General features: G+C 38.4%; 1 long non-coding RNA gene across 1 annotated transcript in view; it reads left to right on the forward strand.

Moving 5' to 3' along the window:
- The window catches only part of LOC146376566 (uncharacterized), a 110,211-nt gene that overhangs the window by 77,123 nt on the left and 6,923 nt on the right, over nucleotides 1-26,165 (forward strand). The gene's annotated exons all lie outside the window — the stretch shown is intronic.

Raw genomic sequence — 26,165 nt, forward strand, 5'->3', positions numbered from 1 at the left:
TGCAATATACAGTACAATTTTTTTTTATATATGCCCATTGCAATTTAGCTTTGTCACATTGCTGCCCATTCATTGAATTATTTTAAGCTCTTTATAAAATATACTTTTATGTTTCAGCCTGAGGCATTGCTTGCACCTGTATGGTTAAGTTCCTGCAAGCTGAGAGATCAGATCAGCTTGTGGTATATATGATGAGGAATGTGTCACTTGTCTGTCTGGCAAAGTCTCTCCCTGGATGCACTTCTACAGTTTTGGATGAGATTAAGAAAAGCCACCTATTATTTTTTGCAGAGCACTATTAATGCCTTTGTGTATATGTGAGCATGCGTATATACCACTGTGAATAAGATTAAAGAAATACAAACAGACTTCTCTCTTCAGACACAGAACCGAGGACTCCTCTGCTCCCCTACTCCCCTTCCTCTCTCCTTCTTCAGCTGCCAGTGTCAACGTTCTGGATCACTGAACGGGCCAGATGGCTGCAGAACACAGTCCCCTCTCTCCCTTCATTCCTCCCTCCTTCTTTCGTTTCCTCACACCACAGTTCTTTTTAAGCCACCCTACTAACTCTTTCCCATCTCTCCCTCTCTGTTTTTCATCTCATTTCACTCCTCTATCTGTACTTACACTCTTCTGTTGCTCTCATGGCACTATAGAAGAGGATACACTCCTCTTAGTTGCCCAGGGCTCTGCTGTCAAGCCTTTCCCAAGCTCAACATCCCAGGCCTGACTGCTGTGTGTCTCCAGCGTCATCTCCCTGAGAAATGAAAGGACCCTATATACCAATGCATCACTCAGTCTCTTGCTTCTCATCTGCCTCCTCATCCCTCTCTTGAGCTTCCATACATTGCAGATACATGGAATGGAAAGAAATGGCAGGGATTGTCAAAAAATAAAAATCGGCAAACTTCTTTTTCTCTTTGTTAAAGATCCTAAAGGTGTGTTTAAAGTTTTTTGTTCCTCCATTTCCTCCTTTAGTTTCTCTTTTGAACAGCTGAAAGTTATCTTACTAGATTTCTCATCTGAATCTCAGTTTGAACTTCAACAGGTTGTCTTGAACATTCCTAAATGTACTAAGCTGCTGCCTTTTCTGAACTGATGTACCCAATAAAGTGTCTCTTGAGTGTAAATATGTTTTGTTTCAATACATGTTAAGTTGTACAGGTGAAACAAAAAAGACATTTAAATTTGGGTTGCCTGTGGTGGTGCCGGAAGATTTTTGGCTTGCATGGGGTAGATCGAGCTCTCTGTTGTTGCAGCATTTTTTAATTCTTTATTTCTGGTGCTATGCGCAATATAGCGTTACTCCAGAACAGACAAGAAATAATAATTAAATATTCGCTGACATTATGTAAAGATTGGGGGTGTGGTTAATAAAAGAGCACATGTTACTTTGAGTGCTTTGAGTGATGGGTATGACTAGAAAAGTGCTATATAAATGCAAGTATATTAGATTACACTATACTACACTCAAGTTCATTATGTTATATGAAACCATCATATCTATATGGCAATTCACTTTCACACCTATGCACCTTGAACATAAATGATGCCAGAAATGACTCTGTCTCACAACATATCACTCTTACTTTCTTCCTCTCAGGTTATACTACCCATACTGGGTTTAAATAGTTATGTTTGAGGTGCAGACTCATCATCAATGAAAAGGTTAATTATCAAAATCCAATTCTGAATATTAGCAGTTAAAATAAAAATAAAAAAGAAATGTGAACAACTTGATTGTGTAAGTTTCCTGTGAATTTAAGCAAATAAATTCATGTACTGTCTTTTGTTTTCTATTGCTGGACAGAATAACAGCACTGAACCTTAACACCTGTAATCACGATTAGTGATTTTCTAATCTTAACAAAATGTTTATTAATGAACTATGCCGAGAAAGGGAAGTCATTTTAACCCATACCGCAAGGTGTGAATTAAAAACTGATCCTTAACCTGAAATTTGTCACAACACAGAAATGACTTGCTTTTAATGCTTTTGGAAGGTAGACAGATACGAAGAAATGCTAACATTAGATTAGAAAGCAAATTTTATGTGTTCTGCATAATTAAAGCACTGCTGTAACTGGTTAAAAATCTAATTGTTCCTTTCTTCTGAATAAGTTTTAGTAGTGCCGTACGAATAATATATTTTGACATGTGACATATGCAAATACACATGTGCAAGAACAGAATAAAGTAATACATTTATAATTCCAGTGTAACAAAAGTTTCTTCTCTCTGAGCTGTCACATACTTCTTTATCTTACAGCACTTTACCAGACCTTTCACGTAGACTGTCAAAATGTTTTATTAGCTCTGGTCTACGTAAAGCAATAAAAGGCAATTGCATTATGCATTACAAGAAAGATGATCAATAAATCATAACTGATCGTGTGGTGCACACTACAGCACAATGAATTCTCGCAATCATTCTGCATCCAATCAGCATGATGCATGTGTTGTTTGTTTTTGCCCGCATTTGGCTGTAATCATCTCAATTATTCCCCCTGCTCATTCAAACCTGACCCCTGCATTAGGCCCGAGATGAATATGAGAGTAAAATTGTGGTTATAGCCCCGAGGGGATTTATTATCACGGATATTGTCCAGGTAGTGCTACATAAACCGTCAAATCAATACTCATCATTTAGTGCAACACATATGTGAAAGGTGAAAATGTAATTTTCGCCTCCATTTGGCTGCTCCTGTTAAACAGCCTTGAGTGTGCCAAGAACACATATAGTGCATCCATTAAAATCATCTGTCCTCATAAAGAGTCACAGCCCTTGGAGAATGGTGTAAATAAGAGGCTTTGTTCCCTTCCTTTTGAGCTCTCTGTGCTGTCTCCTCTTGGAATAGTGACTGAAGATGTGTGTGCATGCACGGATGTGTGTGTGTGTGTGTGTGCGCGTGCGCTCAAGCAGTGTATACAGACATTCTTATGTCTTAATAGGATGTGGGTGCATATGAGAGAGCCAATTACAGTGTTACAGCTTAGACACTGTGACAGCTTTTCCTGCATGACGTTGCAAAGAGGCAAGTGTTTGCTCCAAACTTTTTATCCAGATCAATACTTTTTGAGGTGTAGTAGCATATGCCTCGGATAAATGATGAAATACAGTATTTTTTGTGTATATGTGCAAGTAACAATTCAGAGAGGTGCATCCCCGAGGTCTCTCTCTCTGGAGCTAATTACAACATATCCATTAGGCACACGGCATGCTGGTCTCAGCTGGAATTGGGTTTTAATTGGACCGCCTTAATTGGTTTATTGCACTTGGAGGTAGAACTGAACGTGGCAGCAAAACCCTGCTGTGAGGTGGCAAAGTGGGGTATGAAATGCAAAAGCTAGTGAACAGTTCTGGAGATTTTCAGTTCACCTCTTACTGGTATTCTGCATTATTAATGACTTCATGTTAGTTACATATGTCTTCCTGTCTTCACCGACACTTATGTTTTAAAACAAAAGCCTTCCTCTTCACCGAGGCTCAAATTAATATATTGGTACAAAGTGCCAAAGCTGCAATTTGTTAAATGGAGGCTAATGGTTGGGGTGTGTTCCCTCCTGACTGGGCTCACACTCAAGTTAAGTGGGTAATTTAACTTATTTTCCCAGATAGCAGTGGTTAATACTGTATTACAACCCAGTTGCACTTTCACCAGTGACTTTTGTTTTTTTCACTATATATAACAACTAGCTTTCTAACCGAAAAAGAATAAAATAGCTTTTCTCTTGCACATCCTATTTTACTTGCCCCCTGCTTGTTACTTACTGGTAATTATCAGCCAAAGCATAAAAAGAACAGATATTTATGTTTTAAACTATTTTTAAAGCATTGTTTTAATTTATGACATTTAGATTTGATTCTGTACTTTCCCAACCTTCTAAACCTCTTGTCATACACACTGATCCATTAACTTCATTCTGATCACATTGGATCGTCGTGAAGACTAAAGGATGAGTCGGAACTCATAATAGCACCAATAAAATAATAATATCAGATCTGTCTTTCTATCATCCACTTTCTTAACCACTTATCTAACAAGAGCCGCAGAGGAACTGAAGTCTATCCCAGCTGACATTAAGGGGGACAGAGGACTGAGATATGTCTTCTTTGTCTAAATGGAAATTTGTACCACCTTCCAATTCAATATTACAAGTATGAGTAGCTTTGATTACATTTAAAGCTATGATTCTTCACAGCTGTAAATGGAATGATATAGTCAAAGTTTATACCATTGCTGTTGTTTTAATGATAATGTCATCTGTTGTTTTTGTGGATCATAAACAAGCGATGCTTCCTTAAAACAGCTGATTCAGACATATTGTATAATCAGACTTGAACTTAAAACATTTCAAGTGCCTACCCTTAAGGAACTGCAAATAGTGGGCAAGGTTGTCATCAAGGCTAAGAATGGCTGTTTTGCTTCAGTCAGGTTTTATACAGGGAGTGCAGAATTATTAGGCAAGTTGTATTTTTGAGGAATAATTTTATTATTGAACAACAACCATGTTCTCAATGAACCCAAAAAACTCATTAATAGCAAAGCTGAATGTTTTTGGAAGTAGTTTTTAGTTTGTTTTTAGTTTTAGCTATTTTAGGGGGATATCTGTGTGTGCAGGTGACTATTACTGTGCATAATTATTAGGCAACTTAACAAAAAACAAATATATACCCATTTCAATTATTTATTTTTACCAGTGAAACCAATATAACATCTCCACATTCACAAATATACATTTCTGACATTCAAAAACAAAACAAAAACAAATCAGCGACCAATATAGCCACCTTTCTTTGCAAGGACACTCAAAAGCCTGCCATCCATGAATTCTGTCAGTGTTTTGATCTGTTCACCATCAACATTGCGTGCAGCAGCAACCACAGCCTCCCAGACACTGTTCAGAGAGGTGTACTGTTTTCCCTCCTTGTAAATCTCACATTTGATGATGGACCACAGGTTCTCAATGGGGTTCAGATCAGGTGAACAAGGAGGCCATGTCATTAGTTTTTCTTCTTTTATACCCTTTCTTGCCAGCCACGCTGTGGAGTACTTGGACGCGTGTGATGGAGCATTGTCCTGCATGAAAATCATGTTTTTCTTGAAGGATGCAGACTTCTTCCTGTACCACTGCTTGAAGAAGGTGTCTTCCAGAAACTGCCAGTAGGACTGGGAGTTGAGCTTGACTCCATCCTCAACCCGAAAAGGCCCCACAAGCTCATCTTTGATGATACCAGCCCAAACCAGTACTCCACCTCCACCTTGCTGGCGTCTGAGTCGGACTGGAGCTCTCTGCCCTTTACCAATCCAGCCACGGGCCCATCCATCTGGCCCATCAAGACTCACTCTCATTTCATCAGTCCATAAAACCTTAGAAAAATCAGTCTTGAGATATTTCTTGGCCCAGTCTTGACTTTTCAGCTTGTGTGTCTTGTTCAGTGGTGGTCGTCTTTCAGCCTTTCTTACCTTGGCCATGTCTCTGAGTATCGCACACCTTGTGCTTTTGGGCACTCCAGTGATGTTGCAGCTCTGAAACATGGCCAAACTGGTGGCAAGTGGCATCTTGGCAGCTGCACGCTTGACTTTTCTCAGTTCATGGGCAGTTATTTTGCGCCTTGGTTTTTCCACACGCTTCTTGCGACCCTGTTGACTATTTTGAATGAAACGCTTGATTGTTCGATGATCACGCTTCAGAAGCTTTGCAATTTTGAGACTGCTGCATCCCTCTGCAAGATATCTCACTATTTTTGACTTTTCTGAGCCTGTCAAGTCCTTCTTTTGACCCATTTTGCCAAAGGAAAGGACGTTGCCTAATAATTATGCACACCTGATATAGGGTGTTGATGTCATTAGACCACACCCCTTCTCATTACAGAGATGCACATCACCTAATATGCTTAATTGGTAGTAGGCTTTCGAGCCTATACAGCTTGGAGTAAGACAACATGCATGAAGAGGATAATGTGGACAAAATACTCATTTGCCTAATAATTCTGCACTCCCTGTAGTGGAAACAACCCATTGCTTTTTTAGTTTGAAAAAAATTGCACCCACAGCGGTTTGATCTACCATCAGCCATTTCAAAACCATCAAAACTCACATTAGCTGTGTGTACGAGTGCCTGTGGATTAATCTGTAATAGTGTGTCACTGGTAGCTAATGTTCAGTAACTGCTTTTTAAAGGTTAACTCAAGACAAAGTCTGTTACCCCCCCACCCCCCACCCACCACCACACACACTTAGACACACAATTTCTTCATCTTACAAGTAAAAAAAAAAGAAATCCTAAAAAATTAGATCCCACATCTCAAGGGGCGGTATCCCTGAATTACCTGCCATGTTCAAAATCTAATGGTGTGGTATACATTTTTAGGGCCAAGCTGGCAAGTTATTCAAGCATATTATATGAGTACAAATTCTCTCAAATATCATCAATGTATGTCAGCTGTTTACATTTATTTATTGGCTCATTTATTTTATTTTACACTACAGAGACTTGGCAGACCAAAGCTGGCAGTGCATTTTTCAGAAAAAAAAAAAAAAAAGCGCAGTGTGATAGACTGAAATGGAGTTGCATATAATTGGGTTGAACATCTGCTCATTTTGTTGTTTTTTTTAATGTCATTTTTCTGACAGTGACTTCATTTAACTAATGCTGGATCCTGAAATGCCTACATGGAGCTTTAATTGTCATAATACAAGGAATGGTTGCCCATTTTTAATGGATATGCAATGTTTTGCCCTAATTTGGAAGTCTCCCGAAATAATCTGATTTTGTTGTAATAACTGGTGAAAGTTGCAGGGGTTTTTTTTGTTTGTTTTTTTTTGCATTGTCTGTTACATTAAACACATATTTGAGATGCTTTTGTATGGATGTTGGCTGCCTTTTGTTCCTCCCCTTTAACATGATCACATTGTGATTCAATAATTTTGAGGTTTGGGTGTTAGAGTAGAGAGGCCAATCCATGAATCGTAGTGTTGCAAAGAAATTATGTGTTTTTGATAAGTGGTAATTATGATCCTATGCTAAGTAAAATTCCCCAGAAAATGGTACAAGGACTGGACTGAAATGATTGGAAAAGCAGCCAGTGTTAAAAAATTACACAAAAACATAAACAAACAAACAAGCAAAAATGCTCTGAAAGGCCATCAGACACTGATAAAACTACTGCTCAAGAATACTTTAAAAAAATTAAAAGAAAGTCTGGATCCTTCAAAGCAAAATGTAAAGAAATGAGAGGTGGGTCAAGACTTTTGCACAGTAAAGTATAATACTCATATAATTACACTGAATGGGAAGATCAGCTTCCTCCAAAGGGTGGCTGGCCTCTCCCTTAGAGATAGGATGAGAAGTTTGGCCATCCAGAAGGGGCTCAGAGTAGAGCCGCTGCTCCTCCACATCGAAAAGAGCCAGCTGAGGTGGTTCAGGCATCTGATAAGGATGCCTCCTGGGTAACGTGTTCTGGGCATGTCCCACCAGGAGGAGGCCCCGGGGCAGACCCAGGACACGCTGGAGAGATTATATCTCTCGGCTGGCCCTGGAACGCCTTGGTGTACCCAGGGACAAGCTTGAGGAGGTGGCCAGGGAGAGGGATCTGGGCTTCTCTGCTTAGGCTGCTGCCCCCGCGACCCGGCACTGGATAAGTAGAAGAAGATGGATGGATGGATAGGAAGATCAGCCTGAGGTCATAATAAAAAAACAAGCAAACATAAAGTGAGGTTTTAAATAACTGCTTATGCTCTTTATGTCAAGTGAATAAAGCTATTGTGAAGTCAGTTCGAGTTTTCAGCTGCTTTTTATTGGGTTCAGTCAACAAAATGACTTTCTTACTTGCAGTATTTTTTCTTCAGAGAAAAATACTGCATTTCCCTATGTGCGAGCGCTTGGCAGCAGTAGCGAGCAATTTTTAGCGAACGTTTAGGTGTGAGGATGTGTTTAGTTGATAGGCTTGGATGTTCTTTAATCGTAATGCCACATGTTACCTTAGGGTTAGTGTGTGGGCAGAAATGACTTAAAGTGTCAGCTGCCTTAAATGTGTACACAAACAGCCAGCAACACTAGCAAATAACACTCACAGATATCACGGTGACAGTCTCTATGCCAGCAGTCTGCTTGGAGATTTGAAAGACTGCATGATCACAAAATGTCATAACAGAAATTTATATCACAAATCAAACTAACAGGAGACAGGAAAGGTTTCAAAATCCAATCTGTGAAAATTCTACCCAATTGCACGATTGAAATCAAAAACCAGTTCCAGTATGAAACAACGTAGTGACTCATACTGATATGTGGGAAGTGCTCACAAAAAGATTTTTTAATCCACTTGTAACATTGGTGAAGAGCTCTGTGCCCTTGCAGAGAGTATAACAAAGGACGGAGAAAAACATAAAACCAGTGTCACTCCGCTTTTAATGGAAAAGCAATCCCTTTGGCTTTTAAGGGCGATTCCAGCTGTATTTTGAATTTCTGAGTACACAGAAGACAAGGTCGTGCATCAGCTTGTGAATAGACCATTAAGTTGTTTTGCTCAGAGATGCTGTGGACAGCAGATCTGCAGCTCCACTCTCTTTTAGTGTTTCAAATGCATGTCAAGGCAACTGGCCTCAGTTAATATATAGAAAAATTGAGAGGCAGCATTTTGCTGTAAACAAGTATCCATCACAAAGACTTTTCTGAAATAATATCCTATACACAGCTTGAACTTTATCAAGCTTTAAATTGAGATTCAGGCTTTCGCAATATGTGGTTAAAGTGGAAACTCGGTGGATTTTATTAATGTGATAAGAAATGTAAAAAATTCCTGCTAAACAAATAGACTGTTTAAGAGTAAGTGGCCTAAACATAGTATTGGGATGCCTATTCACTGGCTAATGAAGTACCTAGATAAAACACCGAGAACATCTAATAAAGAAAAGTAATTACCTCCTCGATTAGTATTAAAAAGCTGTGACTTGACAAAATTCAATGTTTACCGATTTTGTAAACCTGCAAATGCAAAACCACCAGGCTTTGCCTTTCTTTAAAAACAAATGATGATAAAACGTAAACTGTGTGAGAACCTACATGATTCTACATAATTAATTAATTGTGTGATTAAAAAAAATGTCACTTTGTTATCTCATACTATTGGAGCCAAATATTGCTTAATATAATAATATTAAATGGTGTATTAGTGTACACACCATACCATATATACCTACCATGTAAAAATCTTGTGGCTGATAATCTGAATATTTTTTTATTATTAGTATAGTGTTATACTAATAATAAAGTATTATTCTGAAATACTACTGTAATCATGGAGTCCTGACCAAACATTTACAGAGGGTGACTAATTAGGTATTCCCTTTAGGTTTGTCTGTTTGTTTTGAGTAAAACTGTTACTTTACTTATTAAATTTCTGTAGAATGTAATTTTTACTCTTTTAAACCTTTTTTAGGGTCACACATTGAATTATGCAGCCTTAATTCCTTGTCACAACTGTCCCACATCTTCACCTCCAATATAAATAAGCTGTAGAGATGAACAATACATTCATTTAATATGATTTACTCATGTAATATTCCGGTTTGCAAATACAGCTACAATAAATGGTAGTCACAAGCATATACCTTAAGTGTGGAAGTGCAATACTAGCTAGGAAGCTGTACAATTTCACAATGAGAAGAGTGAACTTCTGGCTCCACTGAGAGATCATTAGAAAGTTGCAGCTTGGTGGGAAGGACTCCCTACTGAATAAGAGAAATGCCTGTTCAAACTGAAGGAATAATGAAAGGAATAACACAAGATCCAAATACGAACAGCTGTCTTGTCACCAATTCTGGCAGCCATCTTAATTTATCACTTCAGTGGCTGATGAGCAAAAGTGACAATTAGCTGCCGAAGACAAATCATCACTGATCATCACTGCTGTAGTGCGTAAAACCAACACTTGTGTGTAAACCCTAAGTGCAAATTAATCAGAATCTGTAAAAACAGTCTTTGTTTTTATCTTGACCAACTCGCTGTTTGAGTTCATCCATCATTTTGAGAGGCCTTCCTCTGACAGCACCAACAATGCTTCTTGTTACAATGCAAAAGAGTACAAGTTACAATAATATTATTTTTATTTTTCAACTTGTATGTACTGAAAGTACAAGCATATGTAGCATTTCAAAAATAATAATGAATTTATCACTGAAATATAACTGGATATGTTTTTCAAATGTTTGAGAGTCAAATGTTACCTAAAATAGATGCCACTTCAAAGGGAATACAACACCATTTTATGCAGCTTTTGAACTCTGTAAGTCTTGAGGATCAAAGTGCAGACGTGCTGTCTAATGAAAAAAGAAAAAAAAAAAAAGCGGCCGACTTTTTGGTTTGGGAAAACTTTGCTGGGTGAATTTAGGACTCAACAGCAAGGGGATTGCAATGTCAAGCTGTATTGGGCAAGCAATGCATTATACTGTCGCGTTCCCTCAAAGCCGTGAGTTTGAAATATATAAATGTCACACACTTTTCTTTGAAAGGATTACTGTGGAAGAAATAGATGTTTTCAGACACCAATGACACTTAATCGTTTCTCTAGGCACTAAAAAAATAGAGTTTATTAAAGGTGTATTGAGTATCACACCACAAAAATATTAGTTCTATTTTAAAGGTATTTTCTTTCATTCTATCTAGATTGTAAAATCGTTTTTTTAACCAAACATCGACTATAATGATAAGTGCAAATGGGTTCTTTTTCCTCTGGATTTCTTCCAAAGTCGAAGTACAGACATTTTAGGCAACTGACTCAATATTTTATAACAATTTACCTAAGGCTTTTTCAGAACAAAATGTTTTACAATAAAAGAATTAGTTGTGTTGGTGCCTGTCTTCAGGCAAGTGCCTATCAACCTATCAGCTGAAAAAAGGAAAAGAAAAGCGGAGTAATTTAACGCCAGCATCCTAGAAGTATGAGATTGGATATATGATATCAATTACACAAACTCAGCCCCTTTTATGGGACCCTCATACACCCTGGGAGACAACACTTTATCACCATGCAGTGTCTTTTTGCTGGTGGGAACTGCTGGCAAATTTACAGTCAGTGCATGCCTTGCTTTTTCATTAAGTTAATATATTCTACCACATTTATGAGGAGAGATGCTATGTGGAGCTGGTCCTGATGTGCCTCTAAACAGACACCCTGACCTGGATCTCTGCTCCACTTCTGTCTGGCACATTCATTACCCTTGCCTCACTGGTTCAGCCATCAACTCTGGCAGCATATGGCAGGGTATGCATCATGGCTTCGTTTACAAGAAGGCAGTTGGTGATGTTGGTGGTGTTACAATGCAGAGACATTTACAATTCTGCCAAGATAAACTGCTAATTTATGTGCAACGTCTTATTTCCAGTTTCACATGTAAGAATCTGTTGTTATCAATTAACAATTACTCCAAATGGGACTGAACGGCAGGTATCGATGCTCTGAATTAGCTGCATTCTCGAAAGGCTATTTTCACACAGTATGCGGTGTCAGGGTGAGATTTTTTTCCTTGGTTTTCTTGAACTTATCATTCTCAATCCTCATGCGGTTACCCCACACTGTTTTCTCACCAATTATTTATGAATCCTAATTCATAATGCATTCTTAGGTGACAGGTCTCAGTAGGATTCTCACAGAGAGATGAATGCATTGATTTAAAAGAGGGTCATATTCATCATTATCATCCTGTATTTCCTGGGACATTTAGTGCAAAAGAATGACAGCAGAGCAAAGTTTGGACTATTAAAAGCTTGTGGATAAATTGTAGGCTGACTGATGTGCGGTATTACTGCAAATTATGATAGCTCTTGTAATACAACCTCAAAGGTACTGAGTAATATGCAGTAAAAATCCATATTTACAGATTTAAGCTGATACGAAATTTGTCTGATTTATGCCAATGAAACTGAGCTCATGACATAGTTGCTCTTTGGAGCCATTAACAAGCCAGTGGTCAGGTCATCTTTTCATATAGAGAGGATTTTCTCCTGGCTTACAGGTTGTGTGTGTGTTTGTATGAGAATTGTGGTTTAGTGTAACTGATATTATTGTATGGTTTTAACAATACATCAGAAGACCATTGTGCACAGGGTGTTTGCTATATATTTCCTGTTACTGCAGCTAAAAAGAAAAAAGCTCGGGTCCTCTACCAGAGGCCTGGGAGTTTGAGGGTCCTGTGCAGTATCTTTGCTGTTCCTAGGACTGGGCTCTTCTGGACAGAGATTTTGGATGTTGTTCCTGGGATCTGATGGAGCCACTTGCCTAACTTGGGGGTCACTGCACCGAGCTCCACTGGGACCACTGTTACCTTCACCCTCCACATCTTCTTGATCTCTTCTCTGAGCCCTTGGTAATTTTCCAGCTTCTTTTGTTCTTTCTTCCCGATGTTCCTGTCATTCGGTATTGCTACATCTATCACCATTTTGTCCATCTGTATCTGGAAGTCCCACAGGATCTTAGCTTGGTCATTCTCAACCACCCTAGGGGGCGTCTCCCATTTTGACTCGGGACTTCCAGGCTGTACTCGACATAGATGTTTCTGTATACAGTGAAAATAATGAAGTGATGACAGAAAGAGCTCATGTAGCGATGACATCCTGAACAAAAACAACCTGTGCCCCACTCATGTATTAACCCATGTGCCCATTCCTCTTAGCCGCTATGAGACCTGACAGGAGCTTCCATGTGGTACTGAGGCAGGTTATTGGCCGGTAGCTGGATGGGACCAGTACCTTCTGGGGGTCCTTGGGGATCATGACTGACCGACTTCAGTTAGCCATTGTGGATGTCAACTAGCAGCTGGTACATTTGTACTGCCAGGCGCTCATGCCACTGCAATGGTTACCGGACCTTTTTCAGCGAAGTTGCTGTGGTTTGCTCTTAGATCCACTGAGCATTGCCGTTATGGGTTGCGTCCTTCTACCAGATGCTCTTCCAGTATTGCTCAGTCTCCAGCCTTGGTGGTGCTGTTCTCATATTGGTCTCCTGCTACTGAGAGTACACCTTGGGTAGTGCTGTGGAGAACAGCTGGCTTATTCTCCTGCCTTCTATCTCATTGGTATACCTCTTCAAGCGGCTGGCCAAGGTTGTGAGCCATTGCTTGACAGTGGGCCGAGCAGGTTTGGGGCATGTTTGCACAATCTGCCCCTAAGGTCTTACCAGTTGTGGTAAACCCCAGCCTCTATGGATCTTGGGCTTAGAGCTTGTTCATATGCTCTGTGCTGTCCTTCAGTCCAGCTTTGTGCAGCCAACGGTAGAATTTCTCAACCCTACTAGCCACTGCCAACCATGATGGTTCCTCTTCTTGCTCCTCTTCCTTCTCGGGTTTCTGCTGCCTGAGGTATTCACGTGATCAGTGGTGGACATCTTTCTAATGCACTACTGGATCTTTATTATTTCATCCTGAATAGTGGTTCTGACACTCACTAGTCCTCGGCCTCCTTCCTTCTGCTCAGCATACAGTGTTTGGTTGCTGGATTTGGTATGTATGGTAAAGAGCTTTGTTGTCTATAGAAACAGTTTCTATTGGCATTTTATATAAGGCAGACATCTCAACTGCCTCCAGCTGTTGAGATGCCTTCGGCATTACATTACATAGTTAAAAAGATTCAGGGAGAAGAGTCGACAAACAAGTTTTATTAATTTTTTTGCATAGGTTGTTTTTGTTCAGGATGTCATTGCTACATGAGCTCTTTCTGTCATCACTTTATTTTATTTCACTGTATATTTTTACATCTAAAAGGAAAAGAGAGTGTATAAGTGATACCAATTCTCTGTCATGGCTCACTGAGATACATGATGGAAATGAGCCACTCTTTATATTTGTAATTTCAGATCTGCTGTGCATTGTTCTTTAACATCTGATTGTTAAAATTACTGAAAATAATTTTTGTAATTACTTTTTTGTACTTTATTCCTGCCTGCCTTTTACCTTTTTTTGTCTTTTAAAGTTTTCACATGTAATACAGCTTCGAATGATAGAAGTTTGTAATTCAAAGCTGTTTGCCTAAGATTTTTCAACCAAAGGAAAAATAAATCATTGTCATGGGTTAAACAATCCTTACTGAAGTCTTATATATGACTCAGACAGAAGTCACATACGGTACATATGTCGTCATAAATCACAAGTTTTACTTGCAAAGCATGCCGTGTAATAGAAAACATCTGAAATTAAGAATGACTTTTGCCTTGATAAGACAAGGTCTAAAATATATTAAAATACATGTGTATACACATATATGCATACATATACTGCCAAACCGAGATTATATATATGCAATGTTTTCTGCATTGTTGCTCACATGTCATATTGTCTTCCAGAAGTGTTTAGTTTTATTTATGTCTTTGATTTTTTAAAATGTATTTTCATGTCACGAACCACAGCTGCTCACTTTTCTTGTATTTTTTATTATATATTATTTTTTAGTGCACAACATCCCTAAACTGGCAGCAATATAACATGAAACCAGAAAAAAAACATAAAAAAGAAAAGATTTTTATGCTCATACACTTTGGAAAAGTCCCATTTACACACACCCCATGTGGCCCCTGTTAAATAGAATTCTAAATCAATCTGATAAAATAGTACCATAGTCAGTTAAAAAACAACAACAACACATTTTATTTCTATTCATATACTCTGTTGCTTGTCCGTTCCCATACCCTCTCTTCACAAGTCAGCTTTTGGCAGCAATCTGTACTACTGTACTCACTGCAGAACAACCTAACCACTTGTGTTCCTATAATTGAAATGCAAAGCCAGACCTCCAGCATAATCAGATACTCCCTGATTTGTTTTTAGATTAAGTTCAGGAGTCATATGGTGTTTGTGGAATGGCTATGTTGTTATGATTTGAATGCAGTCAAGCTGGTGATTAAGTTTCCTCCACTACTGTGTTGCACAATATGTTTATTTCAAATAACATTATGCTTATTATTTCAACACATTATGTAAAGCCTGCTGCTCTTGTAACATAGAGGCAGAAATAACTGTGGAGTAGAAAAGAAAGCCTACTTGTTTTGTCACGGGGTTATTACAGAAATCAATATTTTTGCATGCACATGTTTCTTCTAGTTTGGGCATGAGCATTTATGTTTATTAATCAGAATCCCATCTCTGATCTTGACTCAAATTTATCACCCGAGTCTTAAGCAAGATAAGATACGAGTGTTATGGAAAATACCCAGCCTGGTTCTTGTACTGAAGAAAGTTGAGCTAAACGTGACCAGTTGCCTTCACAAACATGTGATGAAGACTTTGGAGAAAGTAGTCTTGGACCACCTGACAGTGCAGGTGAAAATATTGCTCGACCCTCTGTAGTTTGTAGACCTGGGAGTAGAAATTGCAGTTATTTATATGCTGCAGAGAACTTACTGCCATCGAGACAGTAGCAGCTGCAAAGTGAAGATCACCCTCTTTGATTTCTCTAGTGCATTCAACGTTGCTATGCTGCTGCTTCTGAGGAAGAAGCTACAGGACATATCAGTGAGCACATCTACTATAAATACTGGACTATCTAGCAGACGGATTATAAAATGTGAGCTTGGGCACTGTTCTGTCTAACTAAAGCTTTTCTGTGTGCTGAATTTTTCTTTGCAAAAAGAAAAGTTCAAGAAACTAACAACATCAAAAACAATCTCTTTTTCTATTTTTTTTTGTCAAGTAATGAAAAGTTGTTAGGTTGTGTTAGGTTGTTACAGTATTATACTGTATACTCAAACTCATATGGGAGATTGTTTATGTTTATTCAGGGGAAGAAACATGATGTAAATAGATGATGGTCCTCTTAAGATGACCACCCAATTACTGTTGAGCTGTTCTCGCATTTTACAAAGGGAGGAATTAGTAGTGTTTAGTCCATTGATAAGATGAGAATTTCAAGTGTCTACTAAATCTAGTAAAGCACTATATAAAGGTGCTTCATTCACCACTTGCCTGTTAAGTAAATATTGATACATTTTCTAAGTCCTTTATTTCTTTTTAAACTGCTCTTTAAATTTTACCTTTACCATAAGAAATATTGATAATTGTCCTTGAACTTTCTCCTTTGTGGCTTGATTTCTATCTTTTATATGCATGTGTATACTCCACACACAGAGAATTAGCAGGGTTTGCCAATGTCAATCAAGCTTTTAAGCATAGTCCACAAATGTCCAGGTCGAGGCTCATATGTTACCAAGGTAATCAGACATTCATCAAATAATTAATAGTTAATCTTAAAGCTATATACTGGGATTCGGTTCCCAGTTGCTGTCAGAGTACAATACTCTAGCATACATAGCATAACCATCCTTCTGAAACAAAATATTTGGTAAACAGATGCATGCTGGAGAGCTGAATTGTGTTCAGTCCTAGTAAGCTCCTCTAGTCACTGTCATTAATGAATTATGAAACCACAAATTTCTAATAGTAATCTGTAAAGACAACGGATTTTTAGGGTTTGATAATACATGTACAGATTATTGATGGACTGTGTTATTTAGATTGTGAGTACTGAATATCTGTGTCATTTTCTGTTTTCTACCAGTAATCTCCGGGTTCCACATGACATGCCATTTTTCCCATTTCACAGGTAAAGCTCTTCATTCATTTGCATTGCTGCTACCTCAAAAGAAACCTAGAGAGCAGTTTAGGATATTTATGAAATGTTTTGTGTGCCCTGACATTTTCACTGAATGGACTCACACAGAGGGCAGTTATTCTGAATGCCAAAATATACCAAATGTATTAGACCATATAGATATTTTAACCCAGCAGTGCTTTATAGGTGAACATTATTTCCTACCCAATGAGAAGGGTAATACTGCATATTAAAACAACTGCCAGTATTGTTCAGTTTTTAATCAGGTGTCCTGACAACCACCATCTGCTTTATCTGCTTTAACCAAATCCCAGTTTCATTGGATTTGTTAATTGATTTGTTTCACATGTAGACATATGGCTATCAGGGACTATATTTACTTTATGCAGGAATTAGGAACGTACGAACCCAAACGCAAGACAAAACAATGCCTTTCATTTTCATCACTGAGGTGGTGAATCTACCACCTGAGAAATCCTGGGCTTAGGCAATGTCAATTTAGTATGACAAGTGGAGATGTGTCATTTAGTCATACTGCTTGATAAAAGAAACTGACATATAATACACCTGTATTTTCTTGCTTTAGGCATCATGGAATATACTCCATGATGGACAAGAGGCGTGATGAGAAAGCACAAGTTGGAAGAATGAAAAGCACCAAGGTGACAGGCATAATAAATAAACAAAATGCAACTTTAGTCGTAATAACAGTGGCTGGATTAGAAATAAACAAGAATGCCAGAGAATTTAAGAAAAGCAGGTACAAATCCAAACGAAAATTAAACAAAGGCAGTTCAAAGAATAATGAAGGGAAAAATACAACAAAAGAAACTCAATACAATGGGGAGAGATTCAGAATACACAGCCAGAAAACACAAATTAACCAACAAAGGAGGAGAACGCACCAACTAAGTAGAGTGAAAGAGGAAGGCCGACAAGCCACAGGTGAAATACATCAAGATGATAAGACAATCTCAATGCCAGAAAACAAACAAAGACAGCAAAACAAGACAACTAATCACACACGGAATGTGATTTGTTTATATGAATATATATTGATTATACAATTATATATTTATTTTCTAACTAAAATAGGAAAGAACATAAAAAATAGCAACAGACACAAAAACCTTATATGATAATAAACAACACTGCTATTGTACTTCAAGATTTTGGCTTGGCTTCCAGTTATTTTGTAGTTGTCAAAAATGCTAAACACGAGTGACAGGTTGTTGGATGTTTGCCTTTTAGAGTTAAGTCTTATGCTTTCTTCAGGTAAAGGTTATGTTATCCTCAGAGGAGATCAGCATGGAAGCCCGGGCCCCAGCAGGTAACTCTGCCAGTCCAGTTTATGCCATTCTGAGCCATGCTCCCTAATTAGTCCACAGCTGTGATGCTCCTGGGAAACTGAATATCCATTTCCTGGTTCCCTCCTGCAGGCTGACACTAAGACTATCAGGATAGATTGCTGCAATATAGGCAATTTGTTTCCGCTCTACCAAAGAAGTTATAATAACATGGATCCTAGAATATTTCATTAACATTCATTTGTGATTTTATTAAACTTTTTGAGTGGGTCCTGCAGTCCCCTTTATCTTTGAGTGCAATATAAAGTAAGATCACAGTGGCATGAAAAATAGTTTGGGCGTGGATTTTTGACCAGTGACTAGAGATTGATGAGATGGGAGTCCAAGGCGCATGGTTTTGAAAAGTAAATCACTGTAGCTTGGCAAATTTAGTAAAATGGAAAGAGAATCAACTTTAAGCATGAATAGCGGGGCTTAATGATGTCCAAGGACTGAGGACATCATGCTTGGTATGATAAGTGAGAGCTGTTGTTTGACTCTTTCAAAGAAAAACTAAAGCCCTATATCAAACAGCTTTCATTATTCTCTGGTGTTCACAAGACAATTCAATCAGCAAAGCAATTTAAGGAAAGCAAAGGATTATTAAAATAATAGGCAGGTGTGTGAATAAAAGACAATGAGCCTCTTTCAGGGCTGAAAAGATATGCTTCTCATGTAGAAGTACTTGTGCTTATGTAGTAAGTCAAGTTACTGCTACAAAATACCACTGAAAGGGTAACTACATATTATAAGATGAAAACCAGTGTTTCATTGCTTTCTCTGGTTTAATTTTTTATGTGTAATTCACTTTCTCACTGGAGTGAGGTTAGATGTGGTCAGAAGTGTTCTTTGATCTGCTTGTAACTAGACCCAGTTGTGATACCACAATATACCGACAAACTCTGTAGAGCATGCCAAAATGTTTAATTTATTAATTAAGCATTAAAAAAATGTTTAAAACAGTTTAGCAAAGTCCAAATACCAATGTGGAAGGCATCTTCTTTGGTTGTAAAATCCAAAATGTGAGTTTTGGATGCCAACCTGATTTCAGAGAAAAGCTGTCAGCTGGTGAACCCTGGTGAATCATGGGCAGACAAATGAATACTGCTCTTGAAATTGTTAATTTTTGGTGTGCTACAGCCTGGGTTTGCTTCCAGTCAAGACATGGAAAAACTCCAGAGTCCGCTTCTGTCTTCAACATGTCCCGTTATCGTCCTCATCCATGTGATGCGTTCATGCTGTATAGAAGTGGCAATAGAAGAGTCCTTTTCATGATACATATCTATCTATCTATCTATCTATCTATGTGTGTGTGTGTGTGTGTGTGTGTATATATATATATATGTGGGTGAGTATATAATGATCATCATACAAGCATGCTTCACATCCCAACATCCATGAGTGGATCATTGACAGTGGATTTTTGCCATTCGTGCACAGTGCACAATGGCATGCTGTAGATGATGCACTTAATCTATAGGGATCATATTACGAAACAGACTTCAGTGACTGTACTCATAATCAACCTGTTCACACTGTTAATGGTAATGCTTGTTTTACAGTGACAACACAATAGGAATCAGAACTGGAGAGGCAAACGCATGCTTGAATAATACAAACAGTATAGTGGTTTACTACTGTGACATGATAAATTAGGATTGCATAAGCTATTGAAAACAAAATTCATTTAAGTCCACAGTCTGATACAAATAAGGTAATTTGATAGAAATGAATTATAATATAGAGGCTTAAACTGAGATTAAGAAATATACAACTAGCCACTTCTGCACAGTGTCGCTCCTAATAATCTCCAAGGGGGATCATTTGTGGGGAGCTGCAGCTCCGTTCAGTTTTGAAAACAAACATAAGTTGGGTGAAAGATATCACACCTGAGAAAAGTCAATATCTTTTACCTACCATGAAATATTGATTAGATAGCTTAGAACATAGAAAATCATGAGTCAATATTTAATCACGGACAATGCCTTTCTCTTACTGATGAGGGAAAATATCTTCATTATTACTGCACTGGAGCAAGCCACTTCACTTGGGCTGGGTTACATCACACTTACAACAAATGAGAGTTAGGAGAAAGAAAGAGAAAGGGAAAACTCATCCTATTATACTACTCTGACTTTGGTTCAAATTCCCTGGACAACTGTTTCCTTCCTGTCGCCTTCAGACTTCTAGGCTCTTTTGCCATTTCCTGTTTTCTCCTGGGAAGTTGATAAATCAGTCCTTGAAGTAGGCCTGTACCAGAAATCTCAGATCTTAGACATGGATATCCCCTTGTGGGTGTGCAGATGACTATTCATTTTTATTGTCACAGTTAGAGATGAAACTGACAGTTTGTGAATTGCCTGTTCAGTTACTTTTGGCAGCATCGCAGAGCAATAAAAGAGTCATTTTCATGATGACAATTGATGATGATGATGATGATGATGATGATCCCAAGCAGCCATTTAAAAACACAAACTAAATATGAGACCAGAAACAGAACTCTCATGCAACAAACAACATGGCATGGCAATTTTTGATTATACATGCACAAGCTGGCCTGCGGCTTTGCTGACCAATGCGCTATACACTTTTAATAAGAAGTGCACACAAGAGGGCAATTACACAAGAAATCAAGGGGAATAAGAAGTATGCAAGGATGTGCCAGTCTAAACTAATGCCAGTGACCTTCCTGTATATTTCTGCGGATGCATTCTTGCCTCTGTAAAGGTTGAGGTTTAAAATGCATTAGAATTTCACAAGCAGGGAGAAAAACCACTGCAGTTCATGGTTCACCAGGTAACCTTTACCATCTGTGAAAAAGCAAGAACAAACAGATGCAGAAAGAGTCTTTGTTTTTTTTAGATAATCACTATTAGTTTGACTCTTTTCTTCTTTTGCAAATAACCTTGTCTGCCAATATTACACGTTGTCATGTGTCTGATTAATTAGCGGTATAATAAGTACTAAGGATGAAAGTACTCAAGTATTCAGGAGAAAAATAATCTTTGATGTGTTTGATAAAAATGGAGGACAGCAAGTGCAATTGTATCCTTCTCTGTGGTATCATAGCAGCGTATAATGAGATTAACACGCCTCTGGTGAAAATCTTTTAATTAGGAAGTGTAGTTGGTAGTTGTTGTTCAATTTCACTATGAACTACTATAAGAAATGGTTAAAAATTGACTTAGGGAACCATAGATAGATCACAACTCATAAAGTTTGTGACTTTACATACTGTACATTTTCATGCAGAGCAATACTGTGGCCTTTTATGCACCCCTGAAGTCAGAATCACATGCAGATTTTAAAGCATACACTACATTTGAGACTGACTCATGCTACACTGCATTCATATTCAACTCACTGTAGGTTCCTCACTCCTTTTGTGTATTTTGGGAAGACTCAAGTAACACCATACTGTCGGGGGGACTGAAGAATACCACTTTTAGTAGCATTAAAATATGATTCTTTTTCTATCCCGCCAAAGCGCTTTGACACAGGGAAGAGTGTTTTTTTTTGACAATGCACACACAGTATGGTATTTGTCCCAGCTGCGGTTTCCCTCAGTTTGTAGTCAAATCAGTCATGTGTGCAAGTCCAGCTTTTAGTGCGCTCATCCCATTTTCTGGTCTTGTATTTGGTCCACATGAATAATAAAGCTCCTGGCAAGGCTGACTGGGGTTACATTTGCGGTTATAAGCAGGACAGGCTTGAGCCTTCACTGAGCGACAGCAGCTATTGATCAGGGACAGACAGGAGATGGTACTGAATACAATAAAGACAGACCCTGTATTCCTTCCTTCTTTCTTATTCCTTCATCCAACTCACTGTTTTAGTTTTTCCTCACCTACTCCAGATCCTTATTTTCCTATAGTATTTTTCTTTCCCACACATTTTCTGTAGAACTTGCATTCATATTCACATGCTCACACTCTCCATTTGTCTCTTATTGTCTTTACTGCCTCTCTTGCTTTTCTCATCTTTCTTTCTGTCTCTTGCCCTTCATTCATCTTCTCTTTTCTGCATCCTCATTTGTTCTCTTCCAACTTTCAATCCCCATATTTATTTCATCACCTTGATCGAATGCAGATGATTCAAAATCCAAACCTACCTTGCACACACAAACATCTGTACAGACTATATTTAAACCTCTTCTTATAACATCTGCGCCACCAGGGGGAAGTGGAAAAGGTAAAAGTAGGCCATATTTGGGCCTGCAGCAGCTAGTCAAATGAAACAAGAAAGATACCCTGTTTTCTTATAACATGCTGTCTGAAAAACAACAGAAACATAACAAAGCTATATATATATATAACGCACAGAAACTGGCCTTCCAAATTTTGCCTATTCGTTTGGGAATTTTTGTCATGATTAACAAAGACCGGTATTGATGAAATGGGATCTAGATAGAAACAAGAGGTTTCCTTTCCAGGCAGCTCAAATAGCACACTATAGAGACTCTGGGTTTTATTAGGTGCTGTCATGCTCCAATAAGAACATGTAAACACCACTTCATGCATATTCCAAAATTACCGATGCACAAAAAAACTTGCTTTCATACACTATGTAGATTAATAATTTCATTTAAATGTCTTATTTTCCACAAAGACAACCCCGACTTGCCTTTTGAGACTTGATGTCATAATTAGAACAACAAATACAATCGCTGTTGTCCCACTATTTGAAAAAAAAAAAAAAAAATCAAATTAGCTTTAAAATCTAATGCTTAAGGCATAGTTCTTGACGTTGTAGGATTTTGGATTGGAATTGTATGCAGCTGCGCTCCCTCTCCCCCAATGTCACTCTAAAACTATGGAATTAAAGTATTTTGTAACTAGAAATTCCCTCAGGCTGGTCCCTTGCAACAGCTTTCAGGCAACGGCGCTCTCCTTTGTGTGTCTCGGTCTATTGACGCTAATGAGATGGTAATCTGAATGAGGGTCAGCTGTGCTAAATGCCACTCACAGACATCAATCACGTCCCTTGAGTAACTGGCAGGCACAGTGCCACATTCTCAAAATTCTATTCCTTTCCTAATTGAAATCCCTCACATTTAGAAGTCCATTAAATGACAGTGTTTAGAAGGCAGTGTTCATAAATTTTAAAGTTTCCTTTGCATCGTGAGTGGCAGAAATAACGGCTGTGATCCGCAGAAGCAGTTGTTGTGTTACAAATGGACATGGCAAGCTGCAGTACGGCCTGTAGTCATGTAAGAGGCTCTCTATCCATGATGATAAACTTGCTCTGCCACAGAGAACCAGTACCCAAGGATACAAGAGGATGTATCTAACACTGGTGTCACCCAAGATTGATCCCTTCTCCCAGTGGGGAAGGCACTCGTAATTACATTGCAAAGGGCCAACATTGCATCTTTTCCCAACAAACAACTTGGAACAATGCAAGTGGCAGTTCAATTAAGAGGATTTCTGTTTATTAGCTGCAAGTTTGCATTATTAATTAACAGATGCAGAAGAATGCCAATTCTGCTGCCCACTTGTCATCTCATGGAATAAGAATTAGAAACAGTTAACAGTGGAATAAATACAAGTATTGGGTTTCTAGATTTAGAAACTGTTTGGTAAAATAAAACAATATTTTTTTAAAACATTGTGCCAAATTATCACAGCACATCACTTTTCTCTCACATTGTGGTCCTAAAGGTTCCAAAAGTAGAATGGAGGGCAGAGACGTTAGCTATCAGGACCCTCTCCTATTTAATCAGCTTCCAGCTTAGGTTTAGGGGACAAACACCATCTTCTACTTTCAAGATTAGGCTTAAGTCTTTCGTATTTGGCTATAAGGTGATCAGCTGAACCTACAGTTCCCGTTAGTTAGCACTGAACATTTCACCTCTGCTCCCCTCTTTAGACTCCCCATGCAATTGCATACCACTAATACATGTTAGCAACTTTTGTCTGCTATGAGAAGGGGTTTAAGTTTTATCCCATTTATTAATTGTGGTCTCTCATTTTTTCCAACTTCACACCACTCATTTGGTCATAGTAGATGACTCCCCTCTCTGAGCCTGGTGAGATGTCTTTCTACCAAAAGGGCATTCTTCCCACTGTTGTCAAATAGTTTCCCACAGGAGATATTGTGATCATTGGTTCTCTTTCCAACTTTTTGGTTTATTTAGTTTGATCAAATGTGATTTAAAAAACGGTTTAATTGAATAATTTTTGAAGATTGAAAATACCAGAGAATGAAAAGAGTAGTAATATGTCCTTTTGAAGATAAATTAAAGGAGTAAAAACATTTTTTAAAAATTCAGTACACACACACACACACACACACACACACACACACACACACACAATATATATTTCTCTGCACATGTAGTTTTTCTTAGGTAATCAAAATCCTCTTATAATACACTGAATCTTCACTTTTAAGCATTTCTGGGTCTTAAACCATAATCAGGATGTTTTGGTGGACAACTTCCCCACATTGCCTCAAAAAACAGAGTGGCTTTTGGCGGGGATTAGAGTTCATTGCACAAGATGTGCCAACTGACAGTGTCCATGGATTTGGCAAAGATGTGCATTACATGATGTCCTTTGTTAGAGCTGCAAACACAGAGCTGTGATTTGAACCATGGCTGTGTTAGTAGAGAGCAGCTTGTGAAAGCTTGATAAATCCTATAAGTATCCGATCACATCTAAATCCAGAACAATCTATTGCTAGCCCCAAGGATCAAAAATAATAATACAGCGGCGTCCTGGAATCCCTTGAAACAGTAAAAAACATGAGAAAATGTATACTGCACATAGCTTGGATTTGTTTTTAGCAGGGGGAGTGATGCATTTAAATATACTGTATTTTGGCTGGGACTCTGTAATGGACATGAGTGGGAGATTAAATGGCAGGCTTACTGACAAAAACGGCTAAGTTTTTAGATGGTGTCACAGTTGGGTATTTCTTGCTACAGTGAGTTCCTGAACTGCTGTTTCTGAGCCATTATTTTGTAGCTAAAATATCCCAAAGCAAAAACAGCATCAAGTGACAGTTGGAGAACTGAGAGTTGCTGCGAAGACTGAAACATCAAGGCTTCAGATCCTTTTCTCTGACTTTAAGAGAATTTCAAATAATAGAATTGGTTTGTCAAATTTTCAAGAGAAAAAAAAGACTCCAAAGGAATCCACATAAGACTTTGTATGTGGACTTCAGTGCAAAGTAGAAAAATACAGAACTGAATCTGCAAGTAGCAGACAGTATTTTTCATGCTATATTTTGGACAATGCCAAATTCTCAAGAGGGAACAGAGAAAAAGGCATAAAGTACAATGCATGATCATGAAAACATGCCAAGAAGCAGAGCCTATTAAGTGGATCCCAGCTTGCATCGTGTCTTAGCGCTTAATTTTTTGCCATTGTATCTTCGCTGTTAATCTTCTCCACAGAGGTACAGAAGGATCAAAGCCCACTTTTTCTGCACACCCACCCACTAAAGACTGTTTCATCCCCCTTAGGTCAGAAACTTTATTTATATATTTTTGTTATCTGGTGCCCTTTAAAGTACATACACTCAGTGTCCATTAATCTCAACTTACAGCACTGCAATGTCAAACTGTATGCAACTGCTGCCTTGTCACAGCCATGAGGCTTAAGGAGGACTGGTATCCTTCACATTGGGTGTGACTTTGCAAATGATTGATAGCATGTCTGTTGCTTGACAGCCAATATTCTGCAGGACTGTAGGGTGGGATTGGTAACAGCCACCCCCAGCCCCCACCGTCACTCCTCATGGATGCTCCCCATCGACTGCTTAAGCATGGGTGGTGGTGGGCAGTTGCGATGTGGGTGGGGTTGTATTTTAACCTTCTCAAAGTCAAGCTGAATTATTGTTAAATCACCCCATGTGGACTAGCACACTGTTGCTAAATTGTTTTAATTTGCAAACGTATTCCACTGTGACTTATTGTGAATGGTTCTGCATACATTAACTATATCGCTAAAATAACAGACAATATACAGCACAAAGAAATGTGGAGGGCAAATGAAGATAATAAAATAGAACAACATGTCACAGCAATTAGCAGATAAATGGGAGTTTGATTTTCAGGACATGTGGCCCATGAGATGGAGACAACAGCTGGTGAGAAGCATATGTCATAAAAAGAAAACTCCCAAACAAACAAACTTTTGACATATGAATTTGAGGATGACGTGTATATTAAAGTCTAATTGCACGTTTTTCTTAGGAAATACTCCAGTTCTT

The sequence above is a fragment of the Perissodus microlepis genome, chromosome 12 (genome assembly GCF_051167445.1).
Source record: "Perissodus microlepis isolate ML-2025 ecotype Zambia chromosome 12, ASM5116744v1, whole genome shotgun sequence".
NCBI lineage: Eukaryota > Metazoa > Chordata > Actinopteri > Cichliformes > Cichlidae > Perissodus > Perissodus microlepis.